The sequence below is a fragment of the Alexandromys fortis genome, unplaced genomic scaffold (genome assembly GCF_014885135.2).
Source record: "Alexandromys fortis isolate MF-2015 unplaced genomic scaffold, M_Fortis_MF-2015_v1.1 scaffold_81, whole genome shotgun sequence".
NCBI classification, from domain to species: Eukaryota; Metazoa; Chordata; class Mammalia; order Rodentia; family Cricetidae; genus Alexandromys; species Alexandromys fortis.
Genome location: NW_026067960.1, coordinates 1,981,605 through 1,995,520, shown reverse-complemented (window position 1 = coordinate 1,995,520; position 13,916 = coordinate 1,981,605). Strand labels below are relative to the sequence as shown.

At 45.4% G+C, this 13,916-nt stretch overlaps 1 protein-coding gene across 1 annotated transcript in view; it reads right to left on the bottom strand.

Moving 5' to 3' along the window:
* Dok5 (docking protein 5) overlaps positions 1-13,916 on the bottom strand; it is a 142,331-nt gene that overhangs the window by 20,812 nt on the left and 107,603 nt on the right. The window lies entirely within an intron of this gene.

Here is a 13,916-nt window from a genome sequence, read left to right as displayed (position 1 = left end):
AAGTGGGTACCTCTTTGGGGAAGACACAAGACCAAGTCAGCACCTGTGGTTCACAGCCACCTGGAGTTCCATCTTCAGGGAAGACAATCTTGGGCCCTTGGAACCAGGTTCTTCTCTCTGTGTGCATTGGAGGACATCAACAGTAACCCAGGCACGCACTCCGCAGGCTGTGCTTTGGATCGCAAGTACTGACAATCAAAATTGATCTCCAGTTATTATGAAGTGTCCCTAGTAAATAAATCAGGTGCTCAAAGAGAACCCACAGTTTGGAGTAACTGCACATCCCAGTTTGTCCCAGCTACATCCTCTTTATGTGCACTTTATTGTATAGGCAGAGCTTTGACTGGGGTCAACTTTGTGCACACACAAGATACAAGGCCGCAGGCTGGATTTGATGCTCAGAAGCTGCCCATGAAAATCCTTATAGCTCATTAACAAGGACCTTCATTTTCATTTAGGTCCTATTCACTACTTGACCAAACATTATACTTTTTTCATATGTACATATATGTTGTCATGTGTGTGGGCACGTGTCTATGTATGTGCACTCTCATATGGAAGCATGTAGTTGATACTGAGTGGCTTTCGTCACCACCTTATATATTGAGACAGAGTCTTCCAGAGAACCTGGAACTTGACAGCTCTGCCTAGTCCAGCTAGCCAGCATGCTCCAAGGATCCTCTCCTCCTCTACCTCCTGTGTACTGGGGTCACAGGCAGGCCACCATGCCCATCTGGCTTTTCCATGGGTCCTGACCATCTTGTAGCATGGTCCTCAAGCTTATGTGGTAAGTGCTTCATCCACTGAGCCATCTCCTCAGCCTACCCTGTTATCTTTAAATACATTTTTAACATTATTTCGTCTATGTGCATAAATGCTTTGCTTGCATGTATGTCTGTGCACTATGTGTGCCGCCCTGATGCCTGTGTAGGTCAAAAGATGGCATTGGATCCATTGGAACTAGAGTATACATGGCTATAAACCACTGTATGGGTGCGGGACTTGACCTCAAGTCCCCTGAAAGAACAAGTGCTCTTAACCACTGAGCCACCTCTCCAACCCCACTCCCAATCCTTTTCTTGATGGAGGCAATTCTCAAAAGTATTTCCATTTAGAACTCAATTTCTGTGGTTATCATTTTGATCAGACCTAACAGGACCTTTAGAAGATTATCATATTGTTTTATATTGTGAGTTGAAGACTACAAAAGTCCTGTTTTTTTTTTCCCTCAAAGAAGAGCACCCAGCTAACTGCTGTCAGTGATTAAGCTACTATTCACACACACACACAGGCACACATGCATGCACACACTTCTTGTTGTCTGGCGTAAATTCTTGATATAGTCTGACACTTCCCAGAAAGAACAAAGTCTGTGCTATTAAATTAATAACCACAACCTTCAATGCAAAAAGATATTAAGAAAATGAACAAGCTACAAAAAAATTCACAATGGACAAAAAAGATGAATTATTCCCTTTAAACAAGGTGTTGTAAATTTGAATGAGGGATCATACATGCTGCTTATGAGAGCAAAAGATCCAGGTTATTGAAGCAACAATAAATAATAACAGTGAAAAGCTAAGGATCCCTCACCATTTCAATGGCAATTAAAGATACTCTTAAGTCTTAGTTCTGACAGACCCAGTGTTCATCAGACATTCTGACTTTGTAAAACATAGCGATCTCTGTTTCTTGTGGATTTCTCCAATCTAAACACTGGTGACGATGCTAGTAAAAATCAGCATTATCTGAGCCAACACTTGGTGGATCAAACAAAAACTGGCCTGTATATGCCAGCTCAGAGAGCTCTGTCCAAGCTCCAGCAACCCAGTCTGCCACTGGAGACATCAATCAGCGTTTCCTTGCTGCCTGTACTGAAGCCAGATGATAGCATCACACCTTCCAGGATGGCTTCCTAGTGGAACAGAACTTGCATTTCATGCTTGGGCAGATTGGTAAATACTCAGCTAGAAACCCATTAAGTGGCCAATTTCCAGTTCTACAGATGCCCTGAACCCCCAGAATGTGAAATCTTGATAGCTGGTGACAACCAACTGAGCTCCAACTCCGAAGGCCTCATCCATGGTATTCTGGCAATCAGTTGCTGGTCACGTCCCAAAGCTATGAAAGATAGAGCCTTTTCCCATCGGGGCACCCGTAAGCTAGGACTTCTTCTGAACGGAGTGTCTAGAATGATACCTTTGGTATCTCTACCATGATGGATTCTGATTAAGTCCTCTGGGGCCTCAGATTTAACTAACAGGTATTTGAGATGTTTGCTTTTGCCTTCGGAAAACTCTTAGCAGCGTAAACAAGGGTTGGAGAGGAAGGATTTACTAAATAAGTACATTTTTATTTAATGCCCAAGAACCAAGGCTCAGAGCTGGGGTCAGGTCAGGGATTTATAGCCTGCAAGTGAAATCTCAGTATTTTAAGAATAGGTTTTATGTGTTTAAAATTTAAAAGGGAGGAACTAGATGACTCAGTGGGTAAAGCTCTTGCCACCTCTCTTAGAATTTTTATTGCTGTGAAGAGAGAGACCATGACCATGACAACTCTTATAAAGAAAACATTGAATTGAGGGAAGCTCACGTACTGTCTTAGAGGTTCAGTTCATTGTGATCATGAAGGGGACCCCATTGGCATGCACACACACGGTGCCAGAGCTGAGAGTGCCTCATCTCGCAGGCAATTGGAAACTGACTGATTGTCATACTGAGGGAAGCTTGAGAAAAAGAGACCTCAAAGCCCACCCCCATAGTAACACACTTCCTTCAACAAGGCCACACTTCCTAATAGTGACACTCCCTTTGGGGGCCATTTTCTTTCAAACCACCACACCACCAAACCTAATGACCTAAGTCTGATGTATATGTTAAGGAAAGAAAACCAACTCCAGTAACTTGACCTCCACAAGAATGTTGTAGCAAGTGCATTTTGCATACTCAATAAATAAACTAACTTAGAATAAAGTAAAAAAAGGAAAGGAGGAACTAGACAAGGGATAGCAACAAGAGACAGCACTCACTACTCTCAAGACCTGAGATATTTTTACTATTTAGCCCTTTAGAGAGGAGTGCAAAGAAATTGTTTATTATCGATGTCTCAAAAAAAGATTAAGAACTACAAGGAGATGATTCCATTCATCTTTACTGTGTCCTCATCACCATTCCCATCTTGAACTTTACTGTGATTGACATTATTGTGAAAGCCATATTACAGGCCTGTCTGGGGTATCTATCCATTGCACCCACAAGTCTCTGCTCTCAGGTGAACAAATTCAAAAGAGCAAGGGTACAGGGTAGGACCTGTGTTTGTCTTATCATCCTCAAGCCTCCTGAATAGCACCTGCCTATGGAGCTACCTCCTAAGTGCTGAGAGCCAGGTTTTGAGTCTAAGGACAAAGATATAAGCTACTGCTAACTGTTTCTTTTGCTGGAGAAGTATACACACGAGATGAACAAAGATATGGTCATAGGTACTTACAGCTGTGGAACACCAGTGTGTGTGTTCCAAATCCTTCTGATTCTAAGGGGGCTGAAAAAGAAATGCTCACACAATGGGGCATGTGTGTGTGTGTGTGTGTGTGTGTGTGTATAAGACACAAGTCACAGAAAATTTAAGCAAGAACCATACGTTTCATCAATACGTACCATATCTGAATTAACTTGTCTGTCTTAGCTATTTACTTAAAAAAAAGATTCACTGATTTTTATTTTATGTGTATGTGTTTACCTGCATGTACCATGTGTGTGCAGTACCCATGGGGGCCAGAAGAGGGCACAGGCTCCCCTGAAACAGGAGTTATGGAGGTTGTAAGCCACCATGTGAGTACAGGGAACTGAACCTAGGTCCTCCCCAAGAGCATCCAGTTCTGCACTATCACTGCAGACCCTTAAATATTTATTTTAAAAGATGGGGTAAATCCATATATCTTCTATTGATCTCTAAGGAACTCATGTTGAACTTGTATGTCTCGATTCTGGTTTTTTTTTTTAAACTTTAGCCAAGTATGCATAAAGCAGGGCCCCAGGTGTGCGCTGGAGACTGTAGTCACTCAGTTTAAATCAGGGTTCCATCACTACCAAGATGTGTATCCACACTTCAAACCCTGAGACCTAAAAGCAGATAGTAGTACTGTGCATACCTATGACCATGGTAAAGATTAAATTTTAATAGAGGTCTAGTTCTTGGAACAGTTCCTTACACACTGTAAATTCTCAATGAATGTCACAGATGCCATCATTCCCACCAGCAGTCAAGGAATGAAGCTAACCTCCTAAAACGCAGCTCAGGCATAAGGTGCTTCAGGAAGATGCTCTTGGCCCCTCATGGAGCACCACACCCGGAACAACTTCCCTCTCAATCTTAGGCCAATGATACTTTGTTGCCTTTCTGCTGCTGTGATAAAACACTTGGACATAGAGCATTTGTAGCGAGGAAAGGAGATATTTGACTTAGACTTCAGGGTCGCAGTCCATCACTGTGGGAAGCCAGGGCAGAAGCCACACAGGACCACTGCCCGCTGGCTGCCTCCCCTGCTCCTGCTTAGGTAGCTTCCTTATGCAGCCCAGGACTACCTGCCTTCCACATCTTTAATGTCTCCAATCGAAGCACCTTTTCTAAATTTCAAACTGTTTAAAGATGCGAAACATTTTTGTTTGTTGAAACAAGGTCTCACTATGAAGCACAGACTGGTTTTGAATTCACTAGGTAGCCCCAGGTTGACCTCAAACTCATGACCCTCTTTCATCAGCCTCCCCAGTATTAAATTACACATACGAGCCACCACATCCAGATATAGATGCAGAAGATTTTTTTTTCAGTTTAGTTTTAGGGTATGTTCTTCTTAAGACATATCTGCCATGCTGCTCAGCAGGTAGTTGGCAGAAATTTTATACAGTTTTTTTTTTGTATAATTAGTATGTCAGGATATAAAAAGATTTTAATTTGGGAGAGAAAAAAAGGTGATAATTGCTTTAAGCAGCATGTTAAAGTTAACACGCTTAACCAGAATCCATAAATAGAAGAGGTAAATCTGATCTGGGGAGGGGAGGGCAAGGCGAGGACAGTGGGGGGTGCAGAGTATGAGAAAGGGGTTCACACACAGAAAATCCACCCCAACATCTACTTCAGTGTCTGCAATGTCAACCAAGCTGATTGCATGGGTTTTTAAACCCCCCTTGCTCCCCTCTCTATATATATGCATATTATATACATATATACTTATTATGTATATAGGTATATATAATATGTAACAAAATGCTTTTGTAATTATACTAAATATAAATTGATTTGGTTTCAAGAGTTGTGGGAGATATCATTTACATTCTATAAATTCACTAGAAAATTTTATCTGAGAAACTACGGTTGCCCATAAGTCAATCCATTAAACAACAACCAAAAACAAAGTGTGAAAAGCCATTTCCAATTTTAGGCTCAAGCCTGCATGTCATGAAGGATTCAGCTTGTGTGGGAGAGGCCATCAGAAGACTTTAATGTTACCCTGAACTGAGCCCACTCTGTGGTCCCTAAAAAGCTCTGCTAAGTAGCAGGCCATTTCCACCCTGGGGCTCACGCCCTGAAGGGAATTCTGGAATGACAGGTCTCCTTATGGAATGAGGAGCTTCCACAGGCTGCCACTCCCCATTCCAAAATTAGACTTTATCACAGACACAGATCTGAGAGTTGGCAAAAATATCTGACTGCGGCAGGGAGGTCCCCAGTTGCTCACAAGAGCTCTGCCGCTTCCCCAGCAAGGCAGCTGGAGGCTGAGAGCGACGTCATTCAGTCATCCTAGTCTAACCACCTCAGATGATGGGCAGGAATGTACTGAATTTGAAAAACATGAAGGTGCAGAAGAACTATAAGGCATATGGTACCCAATTTTCTATAAATATATTCAGATTTTTTAAAACCCAGTTTGCATGTATGTACCTGTGCTCATGTGTGTGAGAGAGGATGTGTGTGAGACCAAGGATGCCATGCGTGTACATGCACGTGTGTGTGGAGGTCAGAGGACAGTCTCCAGTGTCATTCTCTCGTACAACCCACCTTTTAAAAAGACAGTTCTTTCCCTGGCCTGGACTTTGCTAAATATGCTAGGCTGGCGGGCCACCAAGGTCTAGGATCCCACCTGTCCCTGTCTCCCCACACCTGTCCCAGTACACTGGGATTCTGGTTCTGAATGTAGGCTTTGGAGATGAACCTCCCGTCCTCAAGCCTGTAAGTCAAGCATTTTGCCGCCTGAGGCGCCTTCCCAGACCTCTTTTTTGTCACCCTTGTGTGCAGTGGTTTGGGGGAGGTGCTCTAATATTAAGGGAGATTTGGACATGATATGATTCAGATATGCAAACACTGACCAGCTGGAGTTTTAATACTTCAGATAGTGAAGAGGGAGCATAGGGGAGTCAGAACCAGACAAACTGCCCAGAATGCCTGGCTCCAATGACACTCAGCCCCCACTGATGCAGGCGAATAATTTGGTCGCCTTGAATTTCTTTCAAATGCGCAGCAGTAGGGGGTAATTTATTTATTCCAGGATGAATAAATGAAGCAATCTCATCTAGTGTTGGTCCCAAGGGACCATAGGACTCACTGACTATCTGACCTCATAATCTGTATGCCACAACACCGCATAGTAGGTCCTTGATGGAGGGTCATCTGTCTATGTTTTACTTTCATTGGTTAATAAAGAAACTGCCTTGGCCCTTTGATAGGACAGAAAATTAGGTAGGCTGAGTAAATAGAATAGAATGCTGGGAAGAAGGCAATGAGGCAGACGCGATGAAGCTCCGGCCCAAGATGGACGTAGGTTAGAATCTTTCCCTGTAAGCCACCACCTCGTGATGCTACACAGATTATTAGAAACGGGTTAATCAAGATGTGACAGTTAGTCAATAAGAGGCTGAAACTAATGGGCCAGGCAGTGTTTAAATGAATACAATTTGTGTGTTGTTATTTTGGGTGTAAAGCTAGCCGTGCGGGAGCCTGACGGGATGTAAAGCAGGCCTGCTCACCTCACCACTACAGGCCCTCAATAAACAATGAATAAACAAGAGATTGGGAATGAATGAATGAATGAATGAGTGAATGAATTACTGTGGTGCTTAGAGAAGACAGGCCCAGGGGCCCAGCTAACTCAGCCCTAAGTCCACTCACACTGAGACGGTACATGTGTGCCCTGTGCCCCATCCCCGGCAACCCCAATGAACATGTCTGTGTGCTGTATCACGGCACCTGAGCGCTGGCATCTTGTTAGGCAGCCATAGAAGACGACTCACTTACTAATCCAGATTAGACAGCACCTGGCCACAGTGTGAGCAGGAAGTCTCCTGGCCAAGTCTGACCACCGAGAGCGGAGCTGCTTCAGAGAACAGAAGGTCCGCATCTGTCTGCAGATGGCAGGCACAACTGGGCACTGTTCGTCATTTTGAACTGCGTGGTCACAGTGGCCTGAGCCTTTCCCTGTCCCTCATAATACAGAGAATGGAGTTTGGGGTGAGACCTTTTCATTTTCACACATCGGCTCTTCATTTGGAATGTTCAGAACCATGGTCACCTCAACTCCCAAAGAGCAAGAAAACGCGCCTAGAGGTTTGCCACAGAACTGTGCAGTGCAGGGTGGGAGCATCCCAGAAGCCTGTTCCAACTCAGAGCCTTAATATTTTTATTAATTCTTAGAGAATTTCATTGTAATTTTATCATATTCACCTTGTCACCCAACTCCTCCCAGGCCCACCCCCTTTTCTCCACCCACCCAATTTTGTGTCTTCTTTATCTTTAAAAATTCATCAGGTCCATTGTGTGCTGCCCATGTTATCCTGGCTGTGTAGCCATTATCGGGAACATGGGTGACCTTGCCTCCTAGGTCACGCTCTTAAAAACAGTAATAACAGAATAATAGTAATAATAACTCCCCCTGTCCCAGTGTCTATCAGTTGCCAATAATTCCTCACTAAGGGTGGATCTTTGAGTCTCCGCCCCCTCTCTGTTCTGGGATTTGCTCTAGGCTGTGCATGCTCTCACAACTGCCCCGATGCTTCCTGAAAACATCATCTTTTTCTTATAGTCACCACTGCCTCTGGCTCTTGTGATCTTCCTGGACCTCTCCCATGATGATTCCCAAGCCTTGGGAGGGGCAGGTGTAAGCAAGATGCCCATTTAGGGCTGAGCACTCCAAGGTGCTTATCTGCACCTTGATCAGCTGTGGGCCTCTGCCTTAACTACCACTGACCACAAAGAGATGCTTCTCTGATGGGGGTTGAGAGATGTGCCCATCTATGCCCACAGCATGAGTCGTTGTGAGTCAGTTTATTCCTCTAAGCTGCTGACCCTGTGCCTTCAACCCAGGGGTCATTCGGAGGATTCAAAAATACATACAGTTCTCCTGAAATGTTACGGGTCACAGAATAGAAAAGCAATACACCATCCTTCTATCCTCAGTGATGTCATTGGGCATCTGAATTCTGTGGCTATGGTAGCCAACTGACACAAATTGATGCCTTAAAACCATTTCTGTTCTGGAGGCCTAAGACTGAAGTCAACTTCTCCAGGTGAAATTCAAGATCTTTTTATGGGGGAATGTATAATAGCTCTGGAATTGCAAGGATATCCTGACTTATCAGGAAGCCGGGCTATACTTAGAGCTGCAATATAACAGCTCTGGAGAGTGTGGAGTCACTATAGGACAGCTCTGGGGGGGGGGGGGTAGAGTCACAATAGGACAGCTCTGGAGAGGGTGGAGTCACAATAGGACAGCTCTGGAGGCTGGAACGTGCAATAGGACCACTCAGCCCTGGAGGAAAGGTGTCCTGACTTCAGAAAGCCAGGCTACCTGAAGCTGGTGTGCAGTGGGGTATTGTCTCCCCACAGGCTATAGCAACCCTGCTCTTCTCCTGGAGAGCCACTACAGCTGAGCTCTGGTCTGTTCCCTTAAGGGAACGTCCCAGCAGAGCTATTGGCTTCTTCTCTGGCCAAAGATATTACTTCTTTTGCTAAAGCTCTGCTAGAGAGGAAACCCCTGCAGAAATGTAGCAATCTCCTCCTGCTCCAGGGAAAAGTTGTTAACTTTCTCTGCTCAGCCTTGCTCAGCCCGACTCCCCCACCCCTCACTCCCACCCCTGTGGTAAGCCACCCAGCAAGGTTCTTCTGTTCTGCTCCATCTTGCTCAGCCCCACCAAGGGAGTATCTCAGCAAGGTTTTATAGCTCCGTCCCTAAGGGACGTCCCAGCTAGGTTCTTCTATTCTGCGAATGAAGGCTGTCACCCAGACTCTTTTGAGAAAGATTTATTTGGGAAGGAGGAGTCCAGGAAAGTGGCCAGCCTCTAACTGAACAAGCAGAAAGGCTTACATAGGGCTTCTTAGGGGCGGAGTTTTTCCAGGGAGCAGAGGGATTGGTTAGTTTTTCCTGCTCAGTGATAACTGGTTAGTTTAGTTAGGGGCAGAGATGGCTCTGACTTCATAGCCAAACTGTTTTCTTCACTGGTCCTTTTTAGCCTTTTGACTCTTATCTTAGGATCAGGGCATATTTCTTTTTCTGGCTCTCATTCTAGAGGCAAAGTGTGTTTCTTTGGCACTGTTTCCAGAGACAGGGCATTGTTACTTTGCTCCTGGGTCCAGGGATAAAGATGGTTCTTTCCCTGCTTGAGTCTCAGATGCAGGGTGTTTCTCTCACTGGCTCTGGGTTCAGAGTCAGCGTGCTTAGTGACTGGATGGTTTCCTGCTCTAGTTGGCCCTTTTACCCTACAGTTTTCATGGTTGGTTCTTCTGTAAGCTTTGAGGACAGTCTCCGTGCTTTCTCTAGCTTCCAGGACACTCCCACGCCCTCAGTCATGCCCTGGCTGCCCCTTTAAAGTCAACCAAGTACCATCTTGAGTTTCTTTGTTCCCCTCTGCTCTTCTTATGCCACCTGCTACATTTTTCTCCACCCAGCTCCTTGAGATGACTTTGGCCCCACTTGGCTAGTCCAAGCACTCTTCCCATCTCAAGGTCCTCAACCTGGCCATCACTGAGAAGCCCTTTCCCCTCTAAGACACTAGAGATAAGCTGGTTAAATGACCAGTTTGGGGTTTTAAAGCGTGGATATCACTGGAGTGTCCTAAGTTAGTCTACCACAAAAGCTATTACTGCTAGCCCATCCACAGTCTCCTCTTGACAAACTCTGGGGTCTGGGGTCACTGAGATGACCCAGACACTTTCTCAAGGCTATAGTTTCCAACTAGAGTGGGTCTCCACTGGCCGTACGGTGTAGCATCACTCCGGGGTCAGTTGCTGGGGCTTTACAACACCACCCATGAACAGACAGTTGGGATTTCCGAACTATGGCGAGAGGTGACTGTCACCACCCCTTCCAGTTAAAACCATGGCTTCTTCAGAAGCAGACCAGCAGTGGGGGCAAAGGTCAGTGCTAGGAGAGAATAGTGTTGGTTCTGTGTGGCTCCGCCCTCAGGCCAGGTGTGGTCTCTCTCCGGTTCACTGTATCACGGGTGTCTTTGCTCCCCTAATCAGGTTCTGATGAAAATATGCTGGTGTTTGGCTTTCCACGGTCCCCAGCGTAGCTGCAATGTCACTTGGCAGCTCCCATCTGGACACTCACTCATTTCATCTGCAACAGGAAGCGCTCGCCTTAAAACGGCACGTCTTTCCTAGAACTCGCGAGGCGCGCCGCAAATGAAGGGCAAATGACATTATTTTCTAGTTAAATTTTCAGAGGGATGATCTGAATGAATTACTCATATCCCTGATTAATTTTAGCGGAAATAATGAGGAGACAGAAAATGGGGAAACATGTACGCGCACATCCCTGCCTGCCTTTCCAGAACCAATTTATGCTAATTAAGGCTTTTCAAATAAGGTAATCTCACCAAAACTTCCTTAGGACCTGACAAGCATCTAATGGGAAGGCAGCCAAGTCCGGGGCAGGGGCATGCTCCCCACTTGGGCTGAAGCAACTTGAGTTCTGCTTTGCAGCTACCAGTTTCTCCGCCTGTCATTTATCCTTCTGTCCATCCGCTGCATTGTCCTTACTGCCACACATAGAATTGGTAAGTATAAAGACAGACAGACATACTGTGAGCCTGTCTGTGCCGAAAGAAAGTTGCGTTGGAAGGTCGTTTGGAACCAAAACCAAGTCTGTTACAATATTTAAACTTTAAGAGTCGACACTAAGTGATCGCCAGTGCAGACAGAGTGCTGCACCGGACCATGGCTTTAAATATGTTTTTTATTTTATGCGGACAGGGTTTTTACCTATATGTATGTCTGTGCACCATTTGCATGCCTAGCGCCCATAAAGGCCAGAAGAGGTTATCAAATCCCCTGGAACTAGAGTTTCAGATAGTTGTGACCCCTATGTGGGTTCTGGGAATGGAAACCAGGTCCTCTAGAAGAGCGGCCGGTATTCTTAACTATTGAGCCAGCTCTCAGTCCCTAAAGCATAGTTCTAGAAATTAATGGAATATCCATATAGTGCAGTACTATGTAACCATGCAGCAAGTGCTTGCTATATAAAAACATGGATGCTGTATAGGGCTTTTTCAAAAAGACAGCAGTGGGCCAGGGAGACAGTTCAGTGAGCACTTGTTCTGTAATACCATAAGGACCTGAGTTTGATTCCCCAGACTCCATGGAAAATCGTGTGCAGTGGAAAAAGTCTGTCATCCCAGCGTTCTTACAGGAATAGGGAGCTGGATTCAGGAGACTGCCTCAGAAGTTCCCGGTCCAGCTATTCTGATGCATGCATCCACAAACAAGAAACCCTACCTCAAGCGAGACGGACAGTGAGGACCAACAATCAAAGGTGTTCTCTTTTTAAAAGCTAACTGTAAGTCATGTGTTCAATACAATTCTGCTTGTTATACCTATGAGCTAAAACACCAGAAGCTCTACACCCAACAGTTGGCAATGGGTATCTTGCTGTGTGGCTGGAGCGAGAGGCCTTGCTGTCTCTGGTCAATGTACCTTTGTCTGAAGCCCTTCACTAATGCAAGGTTTTTGTAGCAAACGTGGCTCTTCCTGTAGATCCTTCCAGTCGTCTGTGATCTAAACCATCACACTTCATCCCTCTCTGCTCCTTCCAAATGCTGTCTTTAGGTTGCCTCGACTCAGACAGACAGACAGACAGATGGACAGATGAATGGTGTAAGATGCAGCTGTTGTTGAGATCGGCCTGAAGCAAAGGACCTACTCAGCAGTGGGCCGTGTCACATGTGCTGTGAGCAGATCTCATGTAAACGTAATTTTTACTGCTCTTCTCATTCTGGGAAGCAGAAAACTGGAGCTTAGGAGAAGCTAGAACTTTGCTCCACTCCACAGAGCTGGGATGGTGTAGTGCTGGTGTTGGAACCAGGCTTGGCTACAAGGCCGCACTCATGAGCACAATGACAGTGGTGGCCCGTGTCTGCATTATCTGTGCCTCCTCCATGCTGGTTAGATTAATCAGGGAGAGATGAGGAGAGAGGGGGCGGGGAGAGGGAGAGAAGGAGGGGAAGGAAGGAGGGAGGAAAGGAGAAAAGAAAAGGAGAGAGGTGAGGATGAGGAGAGAGGAGGGAGGGAGAGAGATTGTCAGGAAGATGAAGGGGTCTTGAGCTGTCATATGAAGGCCTGACGTCCAGAAGCACTGATGGTGTGACTTCAAGTCTGAGTTTGAAGACAGCAGAAGATCAGTGTGCATGCTCAAGACCATCATGCAAAGAGAGGGGACTCTTTCTCCTTTAAGCTGTCCAGGACCCCATCCAGTAGAATGAAGCTCTCTAACACCCCAGAATGCAAATTTGCTTCCGCAAATTACCAATTAAAATATCATCTCATGCAGAAACATCCTCACAGCTACGCCAGAATAATGTTTAATCAAGAGCCTGGCAAATCCTCTCCTGCACAGGCTGGCTCTCCCACCCCCTTCATTGCCACCAGGCCCCACAGCATGTAGGTCCCCAACCACCTCTGAAATGCACTTGTGCTCATACATCCAACTCTGCTCCAGAAGGTGCAACTCAGCCCAGATTCTCTCCCCCCTTTTTCCACAGTGAACTCTGGCCCCGGGAAGGCCACTCCGAAAACAAAGTTACATCCACATTTCAAACCATAATCAAATTCCCTGAATCTTATCATGCCAAATGAGCTCCTCCTTGTGTTATTGGTGTCTTCAAGGCACGTTTATAATATTTTGTGTTTCTGTTTAAGATTTCTTGATATTTGGGTCTGGAGAGATGACTCAGTGGTAAGACAGTCCTCTTCATCTAGTACCTATGTTGGGCTATTCACATTGCCCATAACTCCAGCTCCAGGGTACCTGACGCCCTCTCCTGGCATCCATGGATACCTGCTACGATCATACACATGTTCCCACATGCAGAAATATATATGTACACACATAATTTAAAAATAAAAACAAAAGAGCCAGGCTTTGCCTGTAATCCCAGCACTTGGAAGACACAGGCAGGTAGATCTCTGTCAGCTGGAGGCTAGCCTGGTCTACATAGTGAGCTCCAGGACAGGCAGGGCTTCATAGAGAGACCTTGTCTCAAATTAAAAAAACAAACAAACAACCAAATAAATAAATATCTTAAGATTTCTAGAAATGCTTCTTCTCCTTCTATAAGATACTGAAGAATCATGATAGCTTCTTTAAGTCAGAGTCCCTAGCAGTGTGCAATGCAAAAGAGAGGTGTTTCAAACACATACATGTAACTCACGTCATGGCATCTTCATACAACAGCGGATGCATGGCTCTGTGTGCTGTCTCGGGCTTTGGCTCAGAAAGCTTTTAGTCACACCGCAACTCGTTGCCTGTGGTTACTCACTACACGCTATATCACACGGCGGCTCAAATCCCTCATTCGAGCCTGGAATATTCCTCCCCAGTTTCCCCTCGGCCTTCTCTCATTCAGATTTTCTAGGCTGGAAATAGTTGTGCA